Source organism: Syzygium oleosum, unplaced genomic scaffold, assembly GCF_021117445.2.
Source record: "Syzygium oleosum isolate NSW1041296 unplaced genomic scaffold, Sole_v2.1 Sole_v2.10, whole genome shotgun sequence".
Lineage (NCBI taxonomy): Eukaryota > Viridiplantae > Streptophyta > Magnoliopsida > Myrtales > Myrtaceae > Syzygium > Syzygium oleosum.
The window spans coordinates 8,779,451-8,795,121 of record NW_026607494.1 but is presented as its reverse complement, the minus strand read 5'-3'; positions in this window follow the sequence as shown (position 1 = coordinate 8,795,121).

The window sequence follows — 15,671 nt, the reverse complement described above, 5'->3', positions numbered from 1 at the left end:
GACTACAAAATACCCAATTAAAAACTGGTCCTCTCTCAACCCTAGAACAGAACAACAGTTTCTTTTCCATCAAGAACGTCAGAAAGCGAAAAGGGGTCAAGAGAGAGAAATCGATTTCTTCAAAGATTTCTCATCTATAATTGAATTCTTCACAAGGAATTATCATGGATCAAGGTATGTCTCTCGTCTCTTATGATGTTGTGAAAATCATCTTGTTTTAAAGTCATGGGCAATTATGTTTTGTGCAAATATTAGGATTTGATTTGCATAGAGCTGTTTGAACTTATACTAAGGACCACGAGAAAAGCTATGAACTCTACTACAATTGCTGTTATGGAATTCGAACTAGGCTTCCCCTTTTTTCTTATTCTCCTCCTTCACGTCCGACGCTGCAATGCGCAGAGTTTTCCCAATGTACATCTATTCAAATCTAGATCACAACCTATGTTGTGAGTAAGGATCCTTGCTATACATGAAAACTAGGAAATGTGTGTGCATACATACACACATGACATTAAAAGAAGAATTTGTCGAAGAAACTTTCTGCTGAACTTGTGGCAAAGAAGAATTTATTGGTTTTTATTTTATTTTTTTTAGTCATCGTATCGAAGTATTGGAAATGTGAGTTCCGTGGTTGTGCATCTCCATATAAACACTCTGAAGAAAATCTTTCCGCTGGGCTTTCATTGAAAAGCAAAACGAAACCTAAATACCTGAAGTAAATGATGTACGAGGAAGAGTGTTCTCGACCTTTGTATGAGGAGTAGCGCTAGATGTAAACATATAGGGGAAAACTACTTTGTGTTCAAACGTATAGATCACGATATTCTTTAATTGTTTTAATTTTTATTTTCTTTTTAAGTAATCGTGATTGTACTTGAGGCCGGCACCTCGTGGCGGTTTGTGTTTTCATGTCCAAATGGTTTCGTGTCAAATTTGGGTTTAACCAGGACACGACACGTTTTATTAATCGTGTCACATCTCTTATTGTCGAGAAAATATCCGGTGGTTTAATATCATCATGTCATCCGCCTACATGGCGTGCTTAAACTTACGTGGCTCCACTCAAAACAGGGCACTTGGTCTCCGACGTGGAATTAAAAAAGTAAACCGGAAGCTCTCTTGTCTCTCTCTCCTCTAGCCGAAAGGACTGACACACGCAACAATCAATGTTGAATTTATGCCCTCTTTTCTCTCTCTCCCCTCTTTGTAGAAGAACTCATTTCAAGTCTTCCTTCGATGCCCCTCTATTCTGCAACTCTCCTCACCTCCCCAATCCCTTTCTCTGTCCCCCACTCACCTCAAGGTCTCCCCTCCTCCTCCTCCTCCTCCTCCTTCACCTACAGCTCGTAGCCGCCGTTGCCTTTCCAGCACCGGTACTGGCCTCTTGAACCCTTCTTCATCTTCTACTCTAGTCCGTGCCCTATTTCCGGCGGCTTGGTTACGTTGCCAACGATTTTGAAGCGAAAGAGACTTGCGAGGCTGGATATTCCGGTGGTGGTGCTGAGTTGTAGGGGTTCCACTGACGCAACCGACGGCCGCGAGGCATATTGTGGTGGAGGAGAGAGAAACTATGAGTACTGTGAGACAACTCTCTATCCTGTCCTTGTTTTTTTGGGCGGATGAGAGGGAGGAGTATGGCAGAGCCATTAGCCTTCAACTAGGTTTGATGCTCGCCCGAGGTGCTGGTTAACTAATGTTGGTGGGGAACAGCAGCTGCAGGAGTTGGTCGGACTGGCGGGTTTCTCCGATTTTGCTGGAAACTTATGTTTAGCGTCGCTTGGACTTGTTGCTGCGTCGGTGGCCGCGTCGAGGGCACTGAAGGGAATGACGCGGACTTGGCTTGGTTGGGAGGAGCAATGACGTCGTGGCGGCAGGGCGCGGTGACCGTCAAGGCTCAACGGCGGCAATGACAGGGCATAGTGAACGTTTAATATTGGCAATATCTTTTCCTTATTTTTTGGAATTTTGTACCTTATTGCTGAGATTCTACCTTTCGAAAGTTGGAAAGAACTCTTCTCTTTTCCGCCATTGAGTAAACGGCCCCTACACACTTGGCTTGTTAGTTTGCTTTTACCTTGTTCAATAATGAATCCTTTCCATGTACGCTCGTCTTTTGAAGATAATTTGTCGCAATATGCTCGACCGTATTTATATACCCAAATCCTTGACTTTCGCCAAGGATTGAGACGTGCCCACAAATTTAGCCCATATTCTCGAGAAAAATATTTGTCGAATCGAATCTCCAAAGACGCGTTCCTTGCCAACCAAAATAAAAAATGATGCCTTCCTTAAATTCGAGAGTCCATCATTAATGAAAAAGAATCCACCCAATTGTCCTCCTTTTTTTGACCGTTCCCCAACTATCACCTTTACTGGTCGTTAGCTTAATCTGTAAACTGTAATATTTTAAATATTATAAAACTCAATTATTCTTTTTAATCATGTATCATCGGTGAAATTTCAATCCAGATTAACTTGTGGAAGGCCGAAGCTATCAACTTGAAGTTACTGATCATCCACTTTGAGCATCACTTTGGTGGCTCTTGTTGCTGTAGAAGCATAACTAGCCCTCAAAATTAAGGCAAAGTGCAAGCGAATTCCGAATCATTTTCAGCATTTTTGTATATAAGTCCCAAAATCAAGCTCAGTGATTTCATCCTACTTAGATGCACTTCCTCCCCAACATTTGGGCAGGAAAGTTGATTCTTTCTGTAAATTCCTTACAATGAGATAAAGAAAAGCGAACATAAAAGGAGAAAAAAATAAAAATTAGGACTCCGACCAAAAAAAATGGAAGGGCTAGAACTGTTTTGCATCAAACATGGACCACTTGCAAACGCGGAACCAACAGATGATGAAGCAAACAAACAAGAAGTTTCCAGCCACATTATGTATCTTTACGCCTGTTTTTGTTGTCCATAGTTTTCTCTCTCCTCCGCCACAATATTCTTGACGTAACCGAGCCGAAAATACGGAACGGACTAGAGTAGAAGACGAAGAAGAGTTCGAGAGAGAGGCCAGTGCCAGAGCCGGAAAGGCAACGGCGGCAACGAAGACGTAGGCTGAGGAGGAGGAGGAGGAGGGGGAGGGCTTGAGGTGAGTGAGGGACAGGGAAAGGGATTCGGGAGGGGAAGAGAGTTGCAGAACAGAGGGATATCGAAGGAAGACTTGAAATGAGTTCTTCTACAGAGAGGGGAGAGAGAGAAAAGAGGCAATAAATTCAACATTGATTGTTGCGTGTGTCAGTCCTTTCGGCCAGAGGAGAGAGAGCGAGAGAGACAAGAGAGCTTCCGGGTTCACTTTTTTAATTCCACGTCGGAGGACAAGTGTCCCGTTTTAAGTGAAGTCACGTAAGTTTAAGCACGTCATGTAGGCGGATGACGTTGTGATATTAAACCACTTAATATTTTGTCATGTATGTCAATCATGCGATTCACAAGTCACGGTATTTTTTATATAAACATATTCAAATCTATCTAAATGCCACGTTCTGTCATAGATAACATGTTAATCTATTTCACAGAACATGTCTAAAATATCCGAATGTGTAGTGTGGAAACATGTGATATGTTTAACATATTTCGTAACTATGTGTCTGAGCGTGTCATAAATATATCGGAAAGATCAAATATGTGAAATGACACTTTGATTCTTCGCATATGAACAAATCGACTTGCTCACGACACATACACGCTTAACTACGCCTCATGTAAAAGGATGTCGAAAATTGCTGGTCCTAGCCCTTTGATTTGACGAAAAAGTCATATGATTGCTATATTAAACTATGTAGCAAAGGAAGGATGCATACGACCATTTCCGGCAGAACGTGCCAGCTTTCAAAGTCTCCTAATTTCTCAACTATTCAAAGCTTTATACATAAACAGCTGGAACTCTTTCTCTCTTATTACATTAAAAGCCTGGTCAAAGCGCCAGCTATTCCAAACCAAATTGCATGCATGCATTGCCGTAATCCATAGCCTTCGTTCCCATGTCAAAAATATCTCAATTAGTACGAGTACTTGCAACATGTTCTTCTAGAGGTAGAGATGAACTCGAATTCAAACGCAATGCTCGAGCTCAAATCGAGAGAGTCATGTTTAGAAAAATCTGAAATTTGAGAGATTGATGTTGAAGTCGGGAATCGGATGTGTGCCTCACGATCTTGATTTCTGGGGTTCGTCCTTGCCATTTGGGCACGAATTGAGCTCATTGTGACCTATTGAACATCATACAAGCCACTTGCATCGGTTAAGTCTAATTCAGGCTTTTTGCTTGTGCAGTAGCCTTAGTCCAGAGCAATTTGCAATGCTCGAGCTCAAATCGAGAGAGTAGTGTTTAGAAAAATCAAAAATTTGAGAGATTGATGTTGAAGTCTGGAATCGGACGCATGCCTCACGGTCTTGATTTATGGGGTTCGTCTGTGCCATTTGGGCACGAATTGAGCTCATTGTGATCTATTGAACACCATATAAGCCCCATAAACCGGTTAAGTCTAATTTAGGCTTTTGGCCCCGTGCAGCAGCCCTAGTCCAGAGCAATTCCCACACAATTGGTGGGATTTAAATAAGCGACCTTCGGTTCCTTAGTTGGAAATTCTCCGACGTTCGAACCAATTGCACCAATCCTAAAAGGTTAGACTCAACTCATAGTAAGTCAGGCTCCATTTAATTTGCGGAAAAATATTTTCTATAAATAATTTCCTTATTTTCAACCAAACACTAGAAAATATTGTCAAGACTTCGTAAAAAACACTTTTCAAAAATGTCACATTTTCCGCGAAACAAATAGATCCTTAATACGCGTTGATATTAAACCCAATAAGATATATTTGACTATTAAGGTCTCCTCGGCTATCATAATCAAACAATTTCAAGCAACGGCATGTGGTCGAAGAAACTTAGGTTTGGGGAGGGTGACGTATAATATTTTGTCTTTTCAAAAATGCAAGAACACTATATATCTAAGGAGGCACGACGGGTCCCCAACTTCAGCTGGTGATCTTAAACTCAAACAAAGCTTATTAAAATTGAATAAGTATCATACAATTTAAATGCTCGTTCAATAGCACACACCTCCACTCATCCAAGAAATTAAGAGCAAATCAAGCGAGTTAATCTCAAATATTTTGACCTTTTTTAGTGAGATAATCTCAAATATTTTGACCTTGATTAGTGAGCTAATCTCAAATAATTCCACACTAACTTTCAGAGATGGTGGATAATCGTAGAGAACATTGTGGAGATATCGATGCATGAAGGCGTTCACTGGTCGAGTGGGACGACTTTTAGTCCCCAAATTTTTAATAAATAAATAAATCTACTTATTTATGTACTTATTTAATTCGAGGAAAAAAGAAATGAATAGTCTTCACCGAAATCTCTAACTAAACTCTTTCAGCCTTTTATTCAGGTCAAACACACATACACACTGTTTATTGGTCATATGCTCTTCCAAGGAAAATTGCTTAAAAAGTTCTAAATCTATTACTCTTTTGCCAATTTAATCCTAAACCATTCAATTTGCCAATTGAGTTATGAATCTTTTCACTTTTTGCCAATTGAGTCAATCCGCTCAATTTTAGCTTGAAATTACTAATGTGGACGCCGGCCGTTCTACGTGACACGGCCAACGCTAACATGAACAATTTTTAATAATGTTTATTTGAATTTTTGCATTATTTTTTTCCTTTTCTTTTCTTTATTTCTTTCTATTTTCTTTTTCTTCTTCCAGGTTTCGCAAGGGTCACCAGCCGACCCTCGTCGGTCATAGGCAAAGGCTTCACGGCTTTTGCCAGATCTGGGTGAGGGCCGCGTTGGCGAGGGTCGTCGTCCATCGCTGGACTTGAAGAAGAAAAAGAAAAAAAAAAGAGAAAAACATAAAATTAATTAAAAATTCAAAAATTATTAAAAATTATCTACATCAGCGCCGGCCATCCTACATAGCACTTTTGGCATCCATGTCGGTAATTTCCTATTAAAATTGCCTAGATGAACTCAATTGACAAAACGTGATAATGTTTAGGATTGAATTAGCAAAATTGAAAGGCTCGGAATTGAATTGGCAAATGTGCAATAGATTTAGGACTTTTTCGATAATTTTCCTTGCTTTTCCATATTCGTATGACTTTCCAAATCTAACTTCTTGCAAATTCAAAAAAAATTTCGACCAAAACAAACGAAACCTTGAAATTTGAAATACTAAAAAAATTGATTCGAGTAACCACTGGGATCAAACTTCATCAACAAGGAGTTGAGTATGGATTTTAAACTCCTTCTATGGATATGGCCAGCTATAGCTCTCAATTACGCATGCGATGGTCCGTAGTAGCATTGTGTTAAGACCATGTGAGTTGCATGTGATGCATCACTCAAATAAAGCGCGAATATAAACTATGTTAATGGTATTTTTGCTTAGAGGTCAGGGTTGATCCCTAATTTTTTTATGCAATAATTGATTAAGTAGCAAAACCAAAATTTAGGTATAGCAATGGCAAGGCAATTATCTTGTGCTTTCCTCAACGATACATATGAGGAATCCAAGAAAATGTGTGCTCTTGCTTGTATGATTACCATTTTGCTGTGGATTTGTTACGGCCTTTGTGTGTGAGGGTTTCATGATGGCAAATCATCTGTCCTGATAGTGCTTGAGTAATGCAATCTTGGCTGTGTGGTGTCCGAGTTCTTCAATCACCATTTAGATATAACTTCTACCCCATCTTACATATAGATCCTTGCTTGAAGTAAGTAACTTTAAAATTTTAATTCTAAACTAATGAAACTCCCTAAAAGATTGTTTTTAGAGGATAAAGCATGTTATGCATGTAAATTCATTGAAATTTTTGGCAAATAACATGAGCCTTTTCTTTTTCTGTTAGTGCTTATTGATACCATGAAGGTTGCAGCAGCCTCCAATAAAGTGGAAACGCGTGTAGGTTCGTATTCGCACGATTGCCAAGTTAACTCACCACCCTAGGGTTTTAGAAAATAGCTTAGTTAATTAAAGGGATAAGTACACCGGAAGTCCTAAAAACTTATCACGAAAATGCACTTGAGTCCTGAAACTTTCAAAAAGTGCAATCAAGTCCTAAAATTTATCGCGAAACTGCAATCGAGTCTTAAAACTTCCAAAAAGTCCAATTTGACAAGTTTTTGGACTTGATTGCACTTTTTGAAGTTTTAAGACTCGATTGCACATTCGTGACAAGTTTTAGGACTTGATTGCGCTTTTTTTGAAAATTTTATAACTCAGTTGCACTTTCATAATAAGTTTTAGGACTTCTAATACACTTATCCCTTAAATTAATATGGGAGGCAAATAAAATGGCTAATATATTTATTGTTTGAAGGTAGAAATATATTTAAAAAAATGGTCCACCCTTTTGACAATGATGTTTGGGGACTCGCTAAGTAAAGGTTAAAGACAACAAATTGAACTCCTCTGCTAACTTATTGTCCATCAATTAAGAGAAGCACCATAGGTCCCCAATGAGACTCGGGGCAAAATGACTTCTCATCAGGTCGGTTCTCACCAACCACCACTTAAAAAAGATCTCCTGCGCGACGGAGACGCCGATCACTAAAGCAAAAAATCTCGTCTCCCTCCCTTTCATTAGGGACGGGGCCAGCCAATGAGCCCATGCTCTACTGGGGACGGCCACGAGTACTGTCCTTAGAAAGGCACGCTAGGGAGCTCGCCCTAGTTCTACTATAAATGTTCGGGGGAAGAGAAGAGCAAAGGTGCTCTCCTAGGAATAGGCTAGGGGCCAGATGGAACTGTCCCAGAGCACAAGCATTAGTTTGTGAACTATACTTTGTCATTCAAATAGTAGTAGAAGCATTAGTGTTGACACCTAAATTTCGGCGCATCATTTAGTGGTTAATTGCATAGAAAATTACGGATTAAATTTTAACCCCTGAACAAAAATATTACAAATCGCATAGCATAAAGTTTAGGTTCATATAGATTAATTGCATTTCGCATCGGATCGGCGGTGGTAAGCGAGCTTAAAATTCATCACGTAAATCGAGCTCGGGCACCGAACGAGACTCGGCTCACTCGGAAAGCATGGGCTGAAAATCACGCACAAAAGGGCTTGGTTTGTCTTAATTTGAGCTTAAATTAGCCCATTATGCTTAATTAAAGAAAAGCCCAAATTAATTCAGTCCACTTAGAATTAAATTAAAGCCTAAACCTAAGCCAATTAGGACTAGAAAGCCCAGCTAATTGACCTAGGTTTACATTATAAATATATGTTTATGTCTCATAATCAAAGGGGGGGAGCCTCTCATAATTTTTCAGATCGGATTTTTAGAGAAACATACGAGAGAATTTTGAGAAAAGTGAGAGAGAGACAGAAGGAGACCGCCCGCCGCGCCGCACCACCGCCCGCCGCACTACGCCGGAGAGCTGCTCCGCCTCGCCCACGCACGCCCGGGCCGCGCCACCGCCCGCTCGCGAAGCCTCCATCCTCTCCCCCGCTCGTCCGCCGCACCCGCTGCGTGCCACCGCCGCGCGCCGCTACCTCCTGCCGCGCGTTGCCGTCTCCCGCCGTGTGCCACCGCCGCTGCACGCTTGCCTGCCGCTGCCTCGTCGCACACCACCACCGCGCTGGTGCCACCGCCGCCTGGACGTCCCTGCTGCGCCCGCCTGTGTCGCCGCTGCTCGGCTGCACAGCACGCCGGAGCCTGCCTCTACACCGCCGCTCGCTGCCCGAGCTTCCTCGCACCGCCGCTCGCCAGCGGAGCCACTCGCACCGCCGTTAGCCCACCGCTCGTGTGCTGTCGCTGCTCGCCGCACGCCCGCCGGAGAGTCGCCCGTCCCCGCCTGTTGGCTGCTGCCCGGAGACGCCCGCCGCGCCGCCGTTCCCGTCGTGTCACCGTCGCTAGCCGCCACTATTCCCGACGTCATGCCGCCGCTCCCGACGCACCGCCAATCCGCAATCCCGATCCGCTACAGATTCAAATTAGGAAAGAAATCTGCAGATCAGGTAATTATCATATCCCGATTTGATTCGAATATTTGGTTGCCTAATTTGTGCTTATTGATATCTAATTTTGCATATTTGGATAATAAGCATTATTCCAATTAGGATTTTATTTCCTTTTTTTGAAATCTTGGATATCTATTACTTTTCAAATTTGGATAGAATTTAGAATTTTCAAAATCTTTTGAATATATCCAAGATATTTGAGATATCTAAATTTTTTCAAGATGTGACCGATTAGGAAAATTTCTTAATCCGCAACCGCACACGTGGGAATATATCTATCTATCAGGCTTTAGATAGAGTTATTTCCATAGCGGGTATTTCGAATTTTAGGATTGATCTGTCAGGCTTCAGATCGAAACTTAATTCGAAAGATTTAGCGGTTATATTTTTTTTTACTTGATTTTAATTTCGAATTTTGATAAAAAAAAATGCCAAAAATATTACTCTAGAATAGGTTAATTTCTTTAGTTTAAAATTGCATGTTTAGATGATTGGCATTTTTAATTCCGAATTTCATTAAAAAAATACAAAAAAATAATATGCCCGTCATTAGAAATAGGTCACGTCGTCGTATGAGATATAGTTTGCATGTTAGGTTTCATTAATCGCATGTCAATTTTTTGCACGCCATTACATATAGGTTAGCTTTCATTTAAATAAATAAAAAAATCAAAAAAGAAAATTTCTGCACCTTTGAACTCTAAGTCAGGATTTATCAAAATTGTCAAATTAAGTATTTTTCTTGAAATTGGTACCGAAAGGGCGTTAGGGAATCTAGCGTAACCAAGTCCCCGAATCCATAATTTCTGGTTCGCAGAAATAAAATAGTACTCCCGCTATTTTATTTAGGTTTCTAATCAATCTACCTTAAATGATTAGTGGCGACTCCCATTGAAAATATTTGCATGCTCATAATTGGACATAAATTGCGAATTGGTAGAGTTTGGGAGAACTCGAGCTAGGTTAGTTAATTTAATTGATCTAGTAATCCATTAGCCTAAGATCGGAAAACCCGATTTTTTTAGGTCGCGACAGCTTGGCGACTCCGCTGGGGAAATTAACTTGAATTTTTTTAAAAAAAAAAATTTAAGGAGGACTTAGGCCAAAAATTTTTTTATGGAAAAATCACTCCATTTGACAAAATTTGATTGAATTCTCATTCTTAGGTGTTAAATGGTTTTGCAGGATGGGAGTTATAAGGGGAGTAGTGATTGGCTAACCCTTTGTTTTGCAGGCTTGGTGGAGTGGAATTATGATTTAATTTTTGTACTATTGAAGTGGTGTTTGCATATAATTGTTGTGCATGATTTACAGTATTTGCACTACACCACACACAACCTGTGACCGGACCTGGGTCACACCCATAGTTTTAAGATCGTATTTGGATGGTTCTTTAACCTTGGCGGTAAGACTTCGCTAAAGGTTATCCCATTTGGATCCCGAAAATTTTTTCAAAAAATGGCTTAAGGGTCGTCCTCATGCACGTGAGGCTACAACGCATGGAGGTTGCCCTTATCGACCGAATCGAGCCGAAGTGATTGGACCCGACTAGTCATGACTATGGTATGCAAGGCTGCGACTAGTCATGATGATTGTACGCGAGGCTGCGACGTGTCGTTCCGTTCATCATTTCACTTTGCAAAAGCCATTAGGATAGATGGATTAAGATTTAAACTCACGATTCATGTGCATGTCTCTGTGATTGACATTTTTTCCCCAAAGACGGTAATTTCTCGAGCTTTATCTTTGGTTTTCTGTATCTTATTTTGAGTCGGTCCATGGTTTAGGTTGAGTCTTTTGGCACGTGGTCTATATAAGAATGGGTCGCCTAGATATCCGTTTCGTGCCTACTCCGAAGCTAGAGCTCAAGAAGTTATGGAGCCAGTTGAAGCCAAATGGTCAGCAGTACGTTCTCAAGCGTATTGGATTCATGCTGCCAATCCTAGACATAGATGTTCAGAGCGGGATCATGCAAGCACTCGCTCATTTTTGGTGTCCCGAGACAACCACATTTGTGTTGGGAGGTAAGTTTGAGCTCACATCGACTCTGGAAGAATACAGTATTGCCATTGGGAAATCGATTGAGTTGGATATAGTCGAACCACAATTAAGGTAGATCCTGTGGTAGTGCTTGCTGAATTTTTGAATTTGACTAAAAAGGAAATTGAAAAAGTGCTAAAGGGTAATTGTCAAGCATGCCCATTATCTTTCTTATTGAATGTTTCGAAAATAACTCCGTCCTTATGAGATCTAAAATTTTTATCTTAGTTTTTTTTGGACTCATCGTTTTTCCATTCCGTCAAAATGCTATTGATCCGGTGATAGCTTGGACGGTAAAACAAATATGTGGTGGAGTTAGTTTTATAAACACAATTCTGGCAGAAACTTTCATATCTCTGACACGATTCAAGAAAGGAAAAGATAGAGCTTTTCGAGCCCCGATTGAGCTTTTACAAATCTGGCTTTTCTCACACCTTTCTCAATTTGGGGGAAAATATGACCGTATTTGAAATGGACATGACTGATAACCCTATTTTAAGGTTCAAACAAATACAAGATCAAACTAAGAGCTTGCACTATACACAATGGGTCCATCTGTTCAAGGATCCAAGCTCTAAGATTTTCCTTTGGCAAGCTGTGTAGTTTCAGGAGGTTGAGGCTCGACTATACCATGGCGATCAGAAGCCCGTACCTTTGATGGGCATTTATGGGGCAACCTGCTATCAGCCCCTTCGAGTTACACGTCAATTCCGAGTTCCGCAGATGTCCCACCTCCACTGTGCCCAATGAATTTCAAGTCCGGGCCTCGAGAAGGACGAGTCCTACGCAGTCGAGCTTAGGCGTCATTCTAAGGCTTGGCAGAATTGTTCCACTCAGAAGTGATTTGGCCCGCGGATGAGCCCACCGGAAGGATGAGAAGTCACTTTGCCACAGCCCGGTATATTCAGCATCATACCATCCCTGCTGAGATACTCCCGAAGATCCCGGTCGTGACAATACGGCATACCCTTCAGACTCAAATCAAAATCAGCGAAGAAAAGGCGACGAAGGCCCAGGATAAGGCAGATGCTCTGGCTGAAGAGAATGCACGATTACGGCGCGCCTTGAAGGCCCATTCGTCTATAGATCACGTAGCCTCTAAAAAGAGGAAGACTATCTGATTTCTAGTTTGGTTTAGGGAGTTTGTCTTTCTTTTAGGATGGAATGTTAGCTTACATTTGTACTTCATGCTATTGATGTTTTTGGTAATAAATGTTGCTGAACGATTTTTATAAGAATTCTTTTGAGACATTTTCCATGAAAAACGTTGAGCTATAATTTGTAAATTTTGGAATCAGTCCAGGTTTTTATTGAATAAAGCAATTTGGAATTTCGGGATTTACTGGACGAATCGGTCGTTCGAAGGAAATTTCATCTTGAGGGTCTAGAGGATGTCATGGACCGACTCGTTATTCTTACTTGTCGTATTTATTCCACTGTTGCTTTTTGCAAGTAATTTGCCACGGATCCCCCTCATCCTCATAATACTCGATCGGTGACCAAAAGAAGGAAGGCCAAGGCATTCATGCCCCGATCGAGACAAATGGACAATCCTACAAAGCTGGTTTGGGATATCATGGGCAGGGAAGCCGCGAACAAAGCAACGATTCTTGCAGAAGCCGAACAGGAGCAGGTCAAAGTCCCTTACCACCTTCCATCTACGACACCTTTCACTGGGCTGGAGTTGTGAGAGGATATGAACATTTAAATCTAAGCCCGACTGAGGATGATCTTGGGCTTATCTTTCCTGAGTCGCCACAAGCCCTAACTGACTCACCTAAGAAGCACGGTAAAGCGATTCTGGTCAGTTTGTCTGACGATTCTGACGATGACCAGCCACCCTGTATTTTCAAGAAGCCGGAGTCGAGGGTGGTGGACTTTGATGATGGTATACCTTACCTCGTCGGTTGGTTTGCTGAGACCTCCATTTGTGCAATCACTGAAGGACCACTTGAAGGGATGGGCGCTAGCCCTCAAGAGTAATCATTTCTAGTTTTCGTATCTCCCCTGCATGGGAATCTTTATTGCTTTTTTCGATTGTCATTCCTATTCATGTTGCACTTAGGTTTTTCAATCCAATAAGATGTAATTCATTGGTTCAATATCAATAAAATTACAGCGTTTTTTAGCACTTTGAATCTTGTTGAAGTGTTCCAAACCAACCCGATGACGATAACCAACGATTGAAAAATTTGTCATCTACGGTAAGAACTGAAGGTTGGGCTTCTCAAGAATTCTCGTTTCGAGGTCTTCGAAAGCAAAATGAATTTCAAAAAAGCAAAGAACAATTTTCAAAAATTGCATGTAGTTAAGCCCTGTCTTGTCTTTTTGATCCCTTTCTTTCATGTTTTAGGACTAATCTCGAGGCATGCGAAGGGACGGGAATCGTGGACCCTCATATATGTGATGCAAGCCAATCCGATGACTCAGATGATCCGAATGATGAAGAGATACGACGGAACTTGGAAATCCATGAGAAATCTAAGCCTCTGACCGCCGAAGAAACCGTGGTGATCAACCTTGGCGACACGGAGAATCTTAGAGAGGTGAAGATTGAGGCATGTCTTCCTAAAGATGTGGCCAAACACTTGACCCAGTTGTTGAAGGATTATCAAGACATCTTTGCCTGGTCTTATGCTGACATGCCGGGTCTTGATCGATCGATCGTCGAACATTGTCTACCGACTGATCCTTCGGTTGAGCCTGTGAAACAAAGGCCGCGAAGAGCTAAGCCAGAACTGGCGAAGAAAATCAAGGAAGAGGTCATGAAGCTTCTTGACGTGGAATTTATTGAGACTACCCAATACTCAGAATGGGTCGCTAATATAGTCCCAGTGATGAAGAAAGACAGTCGGGTTCGAGTATGTGTTGACTATCGAGATCTGAACAAAGCTAGTCCTAAAGATGATTTTCCACTCCCGCACATTGATGTGCTTGTGGACAGTACAGCTGGATTCGAACTATTCTCCTTCATGGATGGTTTCTCAGGTTATAATCAGATCTTAATGAATGAGGATGATAGGTTGAAAACAGCATTTACTACTCCTTGGGGGACATTTCATTACAAGGTGATGCCCTTCGGTCTCAAAAATGCTGGGGCAACTTACCAGCGGGCAATGGTCACGTTGTTCCATGACATGATGCATAATGAGATCGAGGTCTATGTTGACGATATGATTGCAAAAACTCGACGTGGAGAAAATCACATAGAAACCTTGACGAAATTATTCGACAGGCTTCGTAAGTTCAAATTGCGCCTCAATCCGGCAAAATGCGTGTTCGGGGCAGCCTCTGGCAAACTACTCGGCTTCATTGTTAGTAACAAAGGATTGAGATTGACCCGTCAAAAGTGAAAGCCATTTGTGAAATAAAATCTCCCTCTTCGGTGAAGGAAGTTTGTAGCTTAATGGGCAGACTAAACTATATTGCCAGATTTATTTCTCAGCTATCTGAGACAGCGAAGCCTTTCTTTAAACTCCTCAAGAAGAATGCGTTGGTTAGATGGGATGAAGAGTGTGAACTGACATTTGACAAGATTAAGCACTACTTGATGAATCCGCCGGTGCTTGTTCCACCAACGCCGGGGCAACCTCTGATCCTGTACCTTACAATCTACAGTGAATCCTTAGGTGCCATGCTTGCTCAGAAAAGTGAAGAGGATGGAAAGGAGCGTGCGATTTATTATTTGAGTAAGAAATTCACCGCCTCTGAGATGAATTATTCCGAAGCAGAAAGAACGTGCACAACATTGGTTTGGGTACTACACAGATTGAGGCAATACACTTTGCACTATCAGATATTGCTTGTGACAGAGTGTGATCCCATCAAATACTTGCTCAATCAACCCGCTTTGGTTGGAAAACTGGCAAAATGGCAGATTCTCATCTCAGAATTTAATGTTCGATTCATGTCCCAGAAATCAGTCAAAGGACGAGTAATTGCTGATATCTTGGCTGAAAATCCTGGGAAAAATGAGGATCTTGATCCGTTAGAGGATAGAGTCATGCCAATTGATGAGTATGTATGGACCATGTATTTTGATGGAGCCGTAAACTTGTCAGGATCAGGTATCGGGGCAATTTTAATATCTCCAGGCGGACAACATTATCCGGTCGCAGCGAAACTGATATTTCCTTGTACGAACAATATCGCCGAATATGAAGCATGCATCCTCGGGTTACAAGCTGCAATTGAAATGGGAGTAGCTCGACTTAAGGTGTTCGGGGATTCAACCCTCATTATTCTTTAGACCGTTGGTAAATGGCAAACTAGAGATGCTAAGTTGCAGCCCTATCACGTCTATCTAGAGGAGTTGGTGGAAGAGTTTGAAGATATTTCATTTGAATACTTGCCAAGAACTCAAAACAGTTTTGCCGATGCTCTGGCTACGTTATCAGCAATGCTACGTGTGACAAGCGGTTTAGAAGTTGAACCTTTGAAGATAGAAGTCTTACAGAAACCGGCTTATTGCATGGCCACAACAGAAGAGCCTGACAGCAAGCCGTGATATCATGATATCAAGACATATCTTCAAACACAGGAGTTTCCTGAGAAAAGTACCGCATCTAACCAAAAATATATCAGGAAAATGGCGTCGAAGTTCTTCTTGAGCGGAGAATGCTTATACAAACGGTCCTAT